The following is a 14,391-nucleotide window of genomic DNA, read 5'->3' as shown; positions in this document are numbered from 1 at the left end:
ACATACACACACATACACAATATCTATCTATCTATATATACATACATACATACACATAGTTCCATATATATATGGAACTATGTATATGTGTTAAGTTAAAAAAGAAGTTTGCAAAACCATATACATATGGTCTTGCAAACTTCTTTTTACCATAAGCATCTATTTGGGGGGGAAAACATTTTAGGTGACAAGTAAATATGTAGCATAGAGGTGGACCATAATTTATTTTAATAATCCAGTTATGTTCAATAACTTGTGTTTCCAAATTTAGGGAGTCATAAACAATATTCTAATAAATATCATTTTATAAAATCTTTGTATATTTAATTATTTTATACACACACACACACACATACACACACATACACAATATCTATCTATCTATATATACATACATACATACACATAGTTCCATATATATATGGAACTATGTATATGTGTTAAGTTAAAAAAGAAGTTTGCAAGACCATATACATATGGTCTTGCAAACTTCTTTTTACCATAAGCATCTATTTGGGGGGGAAAACATTTTAGGTGACAAGTAAATATGTAGCATAGAGGTGGACCATAATTTATTTTAATAATCCAGTTATGTTCAATAACTTGTGTTTCCAAATTTAAGGAGTCATAAACAATATTCTAATAAATATCATTTTATAAAATCTTTGTATATTTAATTATTTTATTAGGATAGCTTCCTTGAAGTAGAATCATGATGGATACAGTAGGGAAGATAAAGGATACAGACTCTTTGATGGTCCATGACATTTACTGATAAAATATTTTCTATTAGTGTTGCATAAATACAAGCTTTTGCTAGTTTTTCATGAGTATATATCTCATTCTAACCTAGAGCATTGTTGCTTTAATTCATTGTTAATGTAATTACATTCCTTTAATTCACATATCATCAATTATTAGTGATATTAATCACGAAAAAACCCGATTTATAACTTCTTGCTTTAGCAGCATTGATAGAAAAGTGGCATCCTCTATGCCATTACTTCTTTGAATTCCAGGGATTAGAATACAAATTTGCCAATTTAAAAAAGGCAAAAGAAAGTCTTTTATTTCTGATGAAACAGAGGAGCGATGGAAATTTCCAAGGATAAACAAATGAAACATTTTTAAACATGTACTGTATATTCTTATCACCATTTGGGGATTCTGTAACCTGGGAAACTGAATCTCAGAAAGTTTAAGTGAGGATTTCAAATTTTTCATTTGCAAAGTACCGTTGACATGATTAAACGCCAGTTTTAACTTCACATTCTATTTTCTTTGGATTATATGATTTTAAAAAATGGTTTACTCTTATTTCCAAGGTCGAAAAAGGGATGTGGGATTAAGTCAGGGCACTGCTTGCTTAAAAGACCACCTTCTTAGGAATTATGTGTTGAAATTAAGTGTTGAATAGTGTAATGAAATAATTTAATGAATAAAAAAATAGAGAGATGTTTGCCAAAAAAATATAAATCTTACAAAAAGTCATGAGACAAAAACAAATATGTTTTAAATTCTGTTGAGCCACAATGGCTCTAAATTAATTGAGACCGTCAAGGAACTTACGCATTGTTTTATCTCAATCCAAGAAACTAAGCATTCTGTTTTTAGGTTCACTTCTTCTTACAGTATAAGATGCCACATCACAGAGTCCCTACTTTTATCACATAAACTTTGATGTTTGATGTTCATAAGCCACAATAAAAGTGGATGAAATTGCTATTTTTAAGTGTAGAGAAGAGTTTAAGTTTCAAAGTAGCAAAAACAATAATGTTGAACTCTAGTAGTGAGTCAAGCATTCCTATTTTAAGAAGAAAAATAGCTTTTTATTCAAATATAATATATTTTAAATATTTCTTTGTGATCACATATCTGTGAAGAGAATAATAAAAATTACATTTTGTTTACCATTCATCATTGCAACTTTTGATATCATGAATATGTATATATGTATATATATATGTGTTTAGATTATAGATTGAGATATATTTCTACATGTTTGTAAATCTCTATACATAAAATGGAAAAATAATCATAGACACAAATATGTAGATAAAAGGCTTATGTTCTCTTTTATATGTATACTTAATTACAGATGGTCTCTATGCTATATAAGCAATGTACATATTTTACATAACTATGTATTCTTTGTAAGTGTATGAAAGTTACTTTCCCCTTTAAAAACAATAAATTGCACATTTTATTTGCAATAAGGTTATTTTTGAACTTCTAAAAAGAATCTTAAAAAAGTAGGACAAGGACCCAACATATAATTATAACATCTAGGTAACTTTCCCAAAGTAACAAAGGATAAATACAAGAACAAATTTAAAAAAGGACCAATATCCTTTATGCTGAACAAAATACAGATGGCTATTTTTTTCCGCTATTTCTATATTTTTATCATTTGTTGCCTATGACAGGAGGGGAATGTGGAAACCACCTTCAAAACCAAAAGTAAATTACATATGTAAAAGGAAATAAGTGTTTACTTAAATGCTTAGTATTATGTATTTCCCTCTTAAAATAAGTGTTCACAATTTTTTTCTGGAATAAAATTAGCTCTGACCAGAAAAAAAAAGAAAAAAGATTGGAAGTGAGTGTGAAAATAAGTGCATGGAGATCCACAAATATTTGCATTATTTATAAAATATTCATCGATCATACCTGTCATAAAACATTTTAATCAATAATTGAAGGTTAGGACCCTTCTCTGGCTGGTGCTGCTGACAGAGGAGGCAAAGATGATTTTTGTCATGATGAGTTGTGGTTACTGATTCTGGACTGCTTCTGCCCTGAAGATCTGTAAATTAGCCAAATCTGACATACCTGATTAGGAAATCACTAAAGTGCAAGTCCGCTTAGATATGGCCTTTTGCCATATTTTCTAAAATTGAACTAAGTCACAAAATATCGATATTAACACTCAGAAACATACATTGTATGTACGTGGTAAGTTAGGCATACAAAAAGGTCAAATGAGATCAAAGGGAAAGTTGCATTTTCTTTTTCCTTAGCCAAAATGTCATATGAACATTTCCAAAATTAGTACATTCTCCTAGCTTCCTTGGCTGGCTTTAGCCTCAAGGTCATGAAAGTATTAAAACAGAGACTAAAGAATCCGAAAGAAGCACTAAAATTTAAGCATGTGTACATTAAGAAAAAGAATGCTATCTGTGTAATTAACATGTCACCTCTTGGAGGGCCAGGTGTTCCTTAGAACTCACCAAGTAAGTATTGATCCATCTGAACTTCATACAAGTTGACAAGATAATGTAACAGAAGCTTTGTCGGGGGAAAAATATGTCTAAAGACCTGTTTACTCCTTCAGCTTCTGTTTCAGAAAGGATCTCACAGTGCAGTCTTTGTTCGTAAGTAGTAGAGTGGGTTTAGTACAAGTTAATGCTTGTGCACAATTTTACTGTGATCGTTTGTTGTTCATTGTTTAGATGTGTAGATTAGAAATGTTATTGGAGCTTTCCGGGCTATATCCGCTCCCCATATATTAGGTAACATATTAGATATATTTAGATATGGTGGGATTGCTTTTAGAAAACAAGGAATTGCTGTATGAGGTAGCAAAAGAATGCTTATTGGCTTTTTAATATTTATTTATTTTTGTATACACATATATGCACATACATACATATGTGTGTTTATGAACAATAAATGACGATATGCATGTATTTGTATATTAAAATGTGTTTTCATGCAGATCCGTAAATCTATTAGAATTCTTAATGTAATTGGGATGATTTTTTTTTTTAAGTATTGAATAGTTCCCTAAGAAACAGAAAATATATATACGACTGACTTACTATCCTAAAAATGTTAAGGTATAACATTGCATAATATAGAAAAGACATTTAAAATGAGTTTAATAAGAAATATAGCTTGTTCTGGGTGCGTGGGTGGCTCATTTGCTTAAGCAACTGCCTTCAGCTCAGGTCATGATCCCAGAGTCACAGGATCGAGTCTCAAATCGGGCTCCCAGCTCCGTGGGGAGTCTGCTTCTTCCTCTGACCTTCTCTGCTCTCATGTTCTCTCTCACTCTCTCAAATAAATAAATTAATTAACTAAATATTTATGTTCCAAGTACCAAGCCTTTGTTGTTTAACCAAATATAAAGATGTGACCAGTAAGTCCCATTTTAGAAGTGAAGCTGACCACACCGGAACTACAATAGTTAGTACTCACCATCCATAAGAAACATGCATTTGATAAACACTGTACATTGCAACTAGTATATAACTTATTGCTCATTTTTCAGACTCAGGCCAAGATGCTTTGAAATTAAGTGAGAAAATGCACCGTCATAATCTAGTATGACTCAGTGAATTGATTGGCAAGCAATAGTGGGAAAGGGAAATCAGGACACCTAGCCAGCCCTATGCAGAAGAGATGAATATATAAGAATTTTAGTCATTAGGAGGATTTATTACAGGATAAAGGGGGAACAATTGTACAGGTTCTACCACAGCATAAAGAAAATATTCCATTATGAACCCATTTGTTCAAATTTTGTGATTTTTTTTAAGTTGCATTCTTTTTCAGTTGTCTATTACTATGTAATAAGTCATTCTTAAGCTTAGTGTCTTAAAACAGTGACTATTTTATTTTACTTATTTATTTTCTAAATTTTTATTTGAATTTAATTTAATTAACATATATTGTACTGTTAGTTTCAAGGGTAAAATATGGTAATTCATCAATTGTATACAATGTTTAGGGATCATTACTTCAAGTGCCCTCCTTAGGGCCCATCACCCAGTTACCCCATCCCTCCAGCCCCTTCCTCCCTTGCAGCAAACCTCAGTTTGTTTCCTAAAGTTAAGAGTCTCTTATGGTTTGTCTCCCTCTTTGAATTCATCTTATTTTATTTTTCCCTCCCTTCCCCTATGAACATGTTTTGTTTCTTAATTTCCACAAATGAGTGAGATCGTCTGATAATTGTCTTTCTCTGATTAACTTATTTTTTTAGCATAATACCCTCTAGTTCCATCCATGTCAGTGCAAATGGAAAGCTTTCATTCTTTTTGATGGTGGAGAATATATATAAATATGTATCTCCCATCTTCTTTATCCATTCATCTGTTAATGGACATCTGGCTCTTCCCATATTTTGGCTACTGTGGACATTGCTGCTATAAACATCAGGGGGCATGTGCCTCTTTGGATCACTCTTTGTATCCTTTGGCTAAATACTTAGTAGTGTAATTGCTGGGTTGTAAGGTAGTTCTATCTTTAACTTTTTGAGGAACCTCCATGTTGTTTTCCAGAGTGGCTGCACCAGCTTGCATTCCCACCAACAGTGTAGGAGGGTTCCCCTTTCTCCACATCTTCACCAACATGTGTTGTTTTCTGAGTTGTTAATTGTAGCCATTCTGACTGGTGTGAGGTATCTCATTGTGGTTTTGATTTGGACTTCTCTGGTGCTGAGTGATGTTGAACATTTTTCATGTGTCAGTTGGCCATTTGTATGTCTTCCTTAAAAAAAAAAATTTCTATTCATGTCCTCTGACCATATCTTGACTGGATATTTTGTTGATCTGTACTCTGAAAAGTAAGAACACTAGGACACTAAGAAATTGAGAAAGGCACAAAGAAATGGAAAAACATTCCATGTTCACAGATTGGAAGAACAAATTTGTTAAAATGTGTATGCCACCCAAAGCAATCTACATATTCAATGCAGTCCCTATCAAAATACCATCAATATTTTTCATACAACTGGAACAAACAATTCTAAAATTTGTCTCGACCCAGAAAAGACTCCAAATAGTCAAAGTAATGCTGAAAAAGAAAGCCAAAGTTGGAAGCATTACAATTCTTGATTTCAAGTTGTATTACAAAGCTATAATCATCAAGACAGTATGGTACTGGCATAAAAACAGACATAGATCAATGGAACAGAATAGAGAACTCAGAAATGGACCTTGAACTCCATGGTCAACTAATCTTCAGTAAAGCAAGAAAGAATATCCAATGGAAAAAAGACAGTCTCTTCAACAAATGGTGTTGGGAAAATTGGACAGCCACAAGCAGAAGAATGAAACTGAATCACATACACAAAACAGTTACTATTTGAATATTTTTCATCATCCTCTGGGTTTTCTGGGCTTAGATAGGTGGACTTTTTCTTCTTGTGGTGTCACTTGACAACTTGAAATCCAAGATGGCTCCTGCATGTGGTCGGTAGTTGGTACTGGCTGGCTGCTGTGAGCTCACAGGAAGCTTTTGAAGATGCCTCCTTTCTTTTCCACTTGATTTCACCATGTGGCCTGGACTTCTTGCACAGAACAACTGGGTTCCAAGAAGAAACATTCAAAGATGACATATTCCAATGTGTGAAGGCCTATCAAACTTCTCTTTGTATTATGGTTTGTATCAACCAAAGCTAGACAACAGGTCAAGCTCAAAGTAAATGTAGGCGGGCATAACTAAAGAGGGCACGGGTTCACTGAAGGCCTCAAAAGTAACTGTCTTTCATAGTTTCCCTTGTGTTTAATCAGGGATGGGTCTCAGGAAAAGTAGATTCAGGGTAAGAAGATTGGGAGGGGGGAGATTGAGAAGCAGGAGGAGTCTAGCAAGGATATAGCCCCCGTTGGAGAACAGTTTTAGATTGAGCCCATGGGGAGCTCTGAAGCTAAATTTCATAGTGTTAGTCCAACCTTTAGGCAAGGGGACTATGGGATTCTTATAATAACTAAGCTTGTCAGTTTCCAGCCAGGGTCAGTCCTCCCCTTTTGGAATAGTGGTAAGGTGACAGAGCCTCTCAGTGTGAAAGTTCAGGGTAACTTTCTAGAGAAAGGAATAGCAGTGAGTTTTATCAGCCCACCTTCATCATAGCTGGAGTAAGAAATAGATACAGCATCCTCTGTGAATGTATACCTACAAAAATTATTAATATTAATATTAATCTCTGCAATTTCAAGTCCACCAATGCTTTTCATTGAAAAATTGTCATCCATTCTGTCTTGATGTTCAGAACCTGAGATACCAAGGACTATAACCCTAACCACAGAAAAGATTTCGCATGAAGCTAATCTTATCATAAAGACTTCCTATTTTTTCTCCCTACTTTTACATTTAAGGGTATTTTCATATTTATTATAATAATTATTATGTCTTTTTGTCTCTCCACTTTTCCACCATAGAAAGAAGAAGAAAAATAAATCTATGACATTCTTACTTTCCTTTTACTTATTTTTTGAGAAAAATACTCTAATGAAAGTAAAGAAATCACTTTGTAGCATTAAATACTGAGCCTGTAATTCCCTTGCTAGATGATGAAAATGAATAAAAGAGGTAGAGAAGGGAGAGGAAGACAGAAATAGGTCCTTCTACGAAGAGAATAGAAATAGGTCCTTCTATGAATAACAATTAAGTTGTCTTTGTACTCAGTAGTACCTTTATCAGAGAGAGCTAACCAGAGGAGACTTGCCTTGCTGACAAATCTTTAATAAAGGCCAATGAAAGATGAGGTTGTTCATGAAATACTAAACTGAAGATATATAGAGAGGAACACAAACATATTCTGAAAAGGAAAACACTAGTCTGTCTTAAGGAGAAGAGATTTCATATATTATCCCAACAAAATGAAAATAGGAGAAATCATTTGTAATATATTAGCTAGGTTAAAAAAAAAACACAAGTAGTTATTAGAGTGAGCATAAAAGATATAACCACTTTAAAGAAATAGACATTGTACTTTGTTTTTAATTTTTAATTTTATTTATTTGTTTGTTTGTTTGTTTGCAAGAGAGAGCTCCTGTGAGCAGGAGGAGGAGCAGAGGGAGAGGGTGGGTGGTGGAAAGAATCTCAAGTAGATTCTGCACTGAGCACAGAGCCTGCTGGAGAGCTGGATTCCATGACCTCCAGATCACTACCAGCTGAAACCAAGAGTCAGAGGCTTAACTGACTTAGCCACCCAGGCACCCCTAGAAGCTGGATTTTAAAAATTAGTATATTTTGCTGTGGAAAGATTTGTGGGGTATTGGAGCAGAATATGCAATAACATTTGCATACATACAAGCTTTTATAAAGTCTACATTCAGATTTCACAAAATATGGTCTATTTTAAAATTATTTCTAACATTTCAACACAAAATATGTAATTTCACAGGTTTTTTTTCCAAATGTGATATTTCCAATTTAATATGCACAATGGTATGATAAAAAAAATGTCATTTGTGGTTTTCTTTTGTAGCAAAAATTTTAAAGAACAGTGAACAAAACCCTAAACAGTAAGATTAGTGAGCAGAGACTCATTTACCAGACATTAAATGCATTGCAGAGTTATAATAACCAAAACAGCTTAGTGTTGGTAAATGAACAGCAAGGAGAATAGAAAGTCAAGACAGACCCAGAAGGGTATATTTATAATAAAATAAAAGGCTCCTTAAAATTAGTTGTGAGAAGATACCTCCAGAATTCCCATATTCTATAATTCAATTTTGATTTCTTTATAGTCAATTTTAAAATACTATATTAAATCATAAAGATACTACAAGGGAACATATCACTGAAAGAAAAACCTTGGGGCAAGAAAGTTGTTGTATTTTAATCAGCTCACAATATCACAATATCCAATGGCATATAGAGAAAATGCTGATAAATTCTCAGAATGATTAAACACTTTTGCAGGTCAAGAAACCATAAATAAAATTATAACTAAAACAACAAAATAGAAAAAAAATGTTACACATAGGACACAAAAATGGTTAATACTCTTTAATAAAGGTTACAACTCAATCAACAATTGAATAAAAGTATTCAGTTATATCTATGTGCATGTGTGTGTGTGTAGGATTAGAGAGAATATACATCTACTCAGTAGAGAAAACAATAAGGAAATGTTCAAAAACTTAATAGGAAAATAAGCAAACCACATAGATTAATTTTTAAGAAGAGATCAATTGTTAATGTACCCATGAAAAATGTTAAAATTGGTCATAATTTTATAATGCCAATTCAAAGGTAAATTATAAATGCATAATTGTATCTATTATGGAAACCATTTGATGACACAAAGTGTCATCTAGACTATTTTGAGGAAATATGCACATTGTGAATTATTGGGGGAGATGTTAACTGGTGTAACTTCCCTGGAAAGAAAATGGGGAATATTTACAAAATTTTAGTATGTGCATATCATTAGACCAAGACGGTAAACCTAAAATTACATTTGAAAATCAACATGAAAAAAATACATTCACGAATGTTTCTAACTGGTATTTGTAATTTGAAAAGATAGAAGAAATGATTAACTGTTACAGGTAATAATTTATGGTTATTTTAAAAGAATAAAGTAGATCTATCTGTAGTCTAATGCCATTAGAAACACACACACCTGCACATACATTCATATGTACATTTTCCTGTTTGTATTGAAATTTTCTTGAAGCATCGATAACCTGAACTTGGCCCCGTGACAGATTAAATGGGTGCCATAGATTACAATTTTTTTGAATTTTTAAATATGATAAGCACTTTGTGAGGCACAAATTAGATACTCGATCCCATTTCCTCTACCTGGGGCCACAGGAAACTTGTTTCCCAGCTGACTTTGCATTGAGATTGGAACCATGGCACTACTTCTGGTCAATGGAAGGTGGGTATAAATGATATAAGCCACTTCCAGAGCTAGCTGTCACATATGGAACATGATGTCCCTAATGGTACTGTCTGCAATTCTCAAAGCTGGAAGAAAAAGATCCAGTGATGGCTGAGTCACAGGGTAGAAGGGGGGCAGAACCTGAGTCACTGATTAAAGGAGAGCGGCTTGGTGAGTTGCCAGACCCACATCTGACCACAGTGAGAGCAAAAAATCAGTGCTCGCTGTTTTGTTCTACTGGGACTTCAGGGTTCATTTGGGACTGCAGCTTTGTCTTTCCTATGTCAGAAAAATCACATATATACCTATATATCTATATCTCTAACTATATCTATATCTATCTCATTGGTTTCACCAAAAAGTCCAAAATAAACCTTAAGACAAGAATTGTCTTAAGTTTGATTTTGTTATGCTCCACCTTAGAATTTTATTTTCCTGGAAGGACAGATTTTCAATTTTTTGTGAGTCAGAAAAAACATAAGATTTGTTAGAATTACATTTATTTTATGATTTCAACACACATCAGCCTTTTTTTCTACCGCAAATCAAAGATATTTGAAACACCAATCTAGTTACTAGGCACACTGATGGAATCTTAAAATATACATATAATGTAAAGCAGAGGAAGAAAACTTTATTTCTCAAAATATCCCAGAGATGATGAATATAGAAGAATATGGCTTGTGACCACTTAAATGCCTCAGGTAGAGGGAATATCCGCCTGTCATTGCTCAACCCAAAATCTGGTATTAACCCAATTTCAGGTGAAGTTTGCATCGTCTAAGTGAGGGAATCTTATAAAAAGGAACATACAGCTTTGATTATATGTTTCCCTATTTTGAATTAATCTAAACATGCAATTTGCAAATGATGTTAAATTATAATGTTCTACAGTATTCTACTTAATCATTAAACTGAATACAATGTGGCTAAGGGTTCTTATCCTGTGCATGACATGTCATCATTTGAATAGTAAATACAGTAAAAATGATCCCATTCACTGTGACAGTGGCTTCATGTAAACTTTGATGATACAGGAATTGTGTTAACTTTAACCCAAAGACAGACAAAGTTACTCTCAAACAAACACATCACTTGATAGTTAATATTTTAAGGTATCAAAGGCTAAAGTGTTAGTGTTTTATTTACAAGATCAATTTTCTGTCTATGTTTTATTTGAGTCTTTATTATCTAGAGGGCAATCTACTTGGCAAAGCTACAATACTTTTGTCATAAAAATGAAAAATTTGTTTTTCAGTAGTCAAGGTTCTATTTAAAGCATTGAGGAAAAAATATAAGAAAGTCTATTTTATTTAAAGATCCTTTTTACACCCATGTGCGTATGATTTTATGTAGATATTTATATTGTGATATACATTACATGCTGATTTTTTTAACGTTACATTTTTTTTTTTGTCTCTGAACTAAGCTCCTATCACTCTCAAAAGTGATGAGCTAATGGTATTCTTAGAATAGAATATCTTTAGTTTACATATAGTTGTATCATTCAGATCCCCCCTCTTATATCCATAGTACTCTGGATAATCATCTTTTGTGCTATCTTGACCATAAAAGGAAATTTTGTATCAAATGACTTCAGTTTTCAGATAAATACCTCAGTATAGATTTTATTTTAGGATAAAAAAACAAAACAAAAGGTGATAAGTAACCTAGTTTTGCAGTCAACCCCATCTTTGGAGAAGACTACTCTTCCCAATATTTCATATAACAATATATTTTTACTGACTACTCTTAAAATGTTTCAAATTCTTACTGTATGCATGACACACCTATATAAAATTCGGAGTGTAATTACAATTGAAATTTTCTGCTAGCAGTGATCTTCTTAGCGGTGAGAAATATGCAAATATTCATTGAGGTTATCTTTCCATAAAGCTGCCTAAAAGTTTCCACCCTATTCCAGATGTTAGAGGAAGAGGCATTTAATGAAGAACAAAAGAACTTGATACCAATCCTATATCACCCTAGACTGAACAATGCACATTATTACCAGGCAATTCTTTCTTATTTTATCACATCACTGGAAGACAATAAGAGAATACATGTGCTGGCAATACTGTAACACATTTATGAGGAAGAATTCTGACTGAGCAAGGCTGAAAAGGATAGAAGGACTCTACAATAAAGAGGCTTTTCAGCTCAGTGCCTTGGATTTATCAGGGAAACAAGATGCACCAGTGTTTTCTGTGTTCTTAGATGTTTAAAGAGATTTTATTTCATTCAGTTGCTTCTGATTAAGTGAAAAATGCTGCAGAGCCTCTTTTCCTATTAGTGTTCATATGCTTGAGAGAGTTTTATCTTGTTTTTTGTTTTTTGTTTTTTTTGTTTTGACCCCACTGCCCATCTTCTCCTCTACCGCCACCCCAGGAACGCAAGCTCTATGCAGATAGGGACCCTGGCTTCTGGCAGTGCTGTATCTCCAATCTATGGCACAAGGTGCAGAGTTAAAAAATATGTGTTGAATGGATGAATGAATGAATCTAGGTTTTTCATAAGCCATAGATTCCCTATTTGAGGCATAATTTTGAAGTCTTGTCAAATAGATACAAGAAAGAGCTTTACGATTTGGGGAAGAGCAGTTACTAATGTCATTCTATTTCCTCTGTCTCTATTACATGTACCTGTTCAAATTTCAAATGATTCCAAAACAACTGAAAGAAATGAAAGTCATGACATATTTATTCGTTTATCTCTAAAACAAATCTAGTTCTCTCTGGGAGAGAACTGTGACCACCACACTTATGCTATTTCATTATTTTTAAAACCACAGATTAATGGGCATTTCACTAATTATTTTGCTTTTGGATTTTCAGGTAACTTATGATGGTGACATTCTACAAGACAATAAAATATCTTTATAATGGGAGCTAACATTTTTCTAGCAATTTACAACTTAAAAAGAAAATTCATGTATGTTTAGTGTAGAGACCAATGTTTCTAATAATAGTAATTCTGCTTCTTATTTTTTTCTTCTGATCTGGAAACCTATAAAATGTATCAGATTTGATGTTCTACTTTATATTTATTAACTTTTTTTTTTTTACTTTTTTGAAGACTTTATTTATTTATTTGACAGAGAGAGGGTGAGCACAAGCAGGGGGAGAGGCAGAGGGAGAGGGAGAAAGAGGCTTCCCACAGAGCAGGGGAAGCCCAATACAGGACTCGATCCAGGACTCCAGGATCATGACCTGAGCTGAAGACAGTGGCTTAACCAAATGAGCCACCCAGGTGCCCCAAATAAGGGGTACCTGTATTCTTTTTTTTTTTTAAGATTATTTATTTATTTCATAGAGAGAGACTCAGTGACAGAGGGAACACAAGCAGGGGAAGTGGGAGAGTGAGAAGGAGGCTTCCTGCCATGCAAGGAGCCGGATGTGGGGCTCAATAGCAGGACCCTGGGATCATGACCTGAGCCGAAGGCAGATGCTTAATGACTGAGCCACCCAGGTGCCCCAACTGTACTTTTTAATTTAGTAATTATAATATCTTGCATATGACCTGTTGGTAGAAGAAGTGGTAGAGGATTTGAACCTGTTATTTCATTTAATCTTCAGAAAAATCTTACTTTGCTTGTAATACCCTCATTGTACAGTCGGGGGGAAAAAAAAAGTATTCAGCAAGTGAGAGGGTGAACCCAGACCTTTCTTACTTAACAGTCTCCACTATTTCACTATTCCAAACTGCCACTCACATAATTCTCACTATGTTGAATTAATGATTATGAGGAGTAGTTGGCTTTCATCCCAAATTCTTTTCCTTTATTTACATAACTTTACTTTCAGGGAAATCAGTCAAAGGAGAATCATCCGGTTTGTCTTCCTGTCCATGCAGGTTTACTTCTGTAATTCTTTTTCTTGTCATTTCAGTTTTATTCAAAATCTTCTATTGGATAAAATGTTCTTCTCAAATTAAACATATATTTATGAATTGGAAGGCTTTTATTAGTCAGTAATTTTTACTTTTACCATTTCATCTCTGTTTCTTCATGTAGAAAAATTATTACATTGAAAGTTTAAGTACTATAATATCTCTTTATATTGAATATAGTCATTCAGGGCAGCATAGTTGTGAGGTAGGGAAAGAAAATCAGAAAACATAGAATAATATTGGTAAGAATACTACTATATTTGGGATCAATAGATCCCAGAGCCAAAAATGTTGGCAGTAGAATAATAAAAATATATTTCAATTAGCAAACTAGCTAATTATCCAAATTTAATTTGGTCATATGTTGTATAATCCATATTTCTGGATTATATGTTATTTTTAGTTATACCCAATAAAAGTTTTAAAAAAAAACAGATTTTTCATTTTCTTGGACCTTGATGTTCTAGAACCTTTATGTAGATATGACTTCAGCTATAACCTATCATTTAAAACAACAGTATAATTTATTCTAAAAAGAGGATTCAAGGGGCTTTGGGGTGGCTCATTGGTTAAGTGTCTGACTTTATCTCAGGTCATGATCTCAGGGTCCTGGGGTCGAGTCCTACGTCAGGCTCCATCCACTCTCAGCCTGGAGTTGGCTTGTCCCTCTGCTCCTCACCCCAACTTATGCGTGTTCTCTCTCTCTCAAATAAGTAAATAAAATCTTAAAAAAAGAGTATCCAAGTGGAAAATTACATTATAATCATCCATAATAGTGAGCATTATTTCATAATCACTCTTATGTCAGAGTCTGTCTAAAAACAAATTGAATTATATTCAGAAAAGCAGCATTCTTATTTCAGATTTTCCAATAAATAACTGTG

The sequence above is a fragment of the Enhydra lutris genome, unplaced genomic scaffold (genome assembly GCF_002288905.1).
Source record: "Enhydra lutris kenyoni isolate GAN:26980312 unplaced genomic scaffold, ASM228890v2 scaffoldscaffold48, whole genome shotgun sequence".
NCBI lineage: Eukaryota > Metazoa > Chordata > Mammalia > Carnivora > Mustelidae > Enhydra > Enhydra lutris.
Note: the sequence above shows the minus strand (reverse complement) of the source record.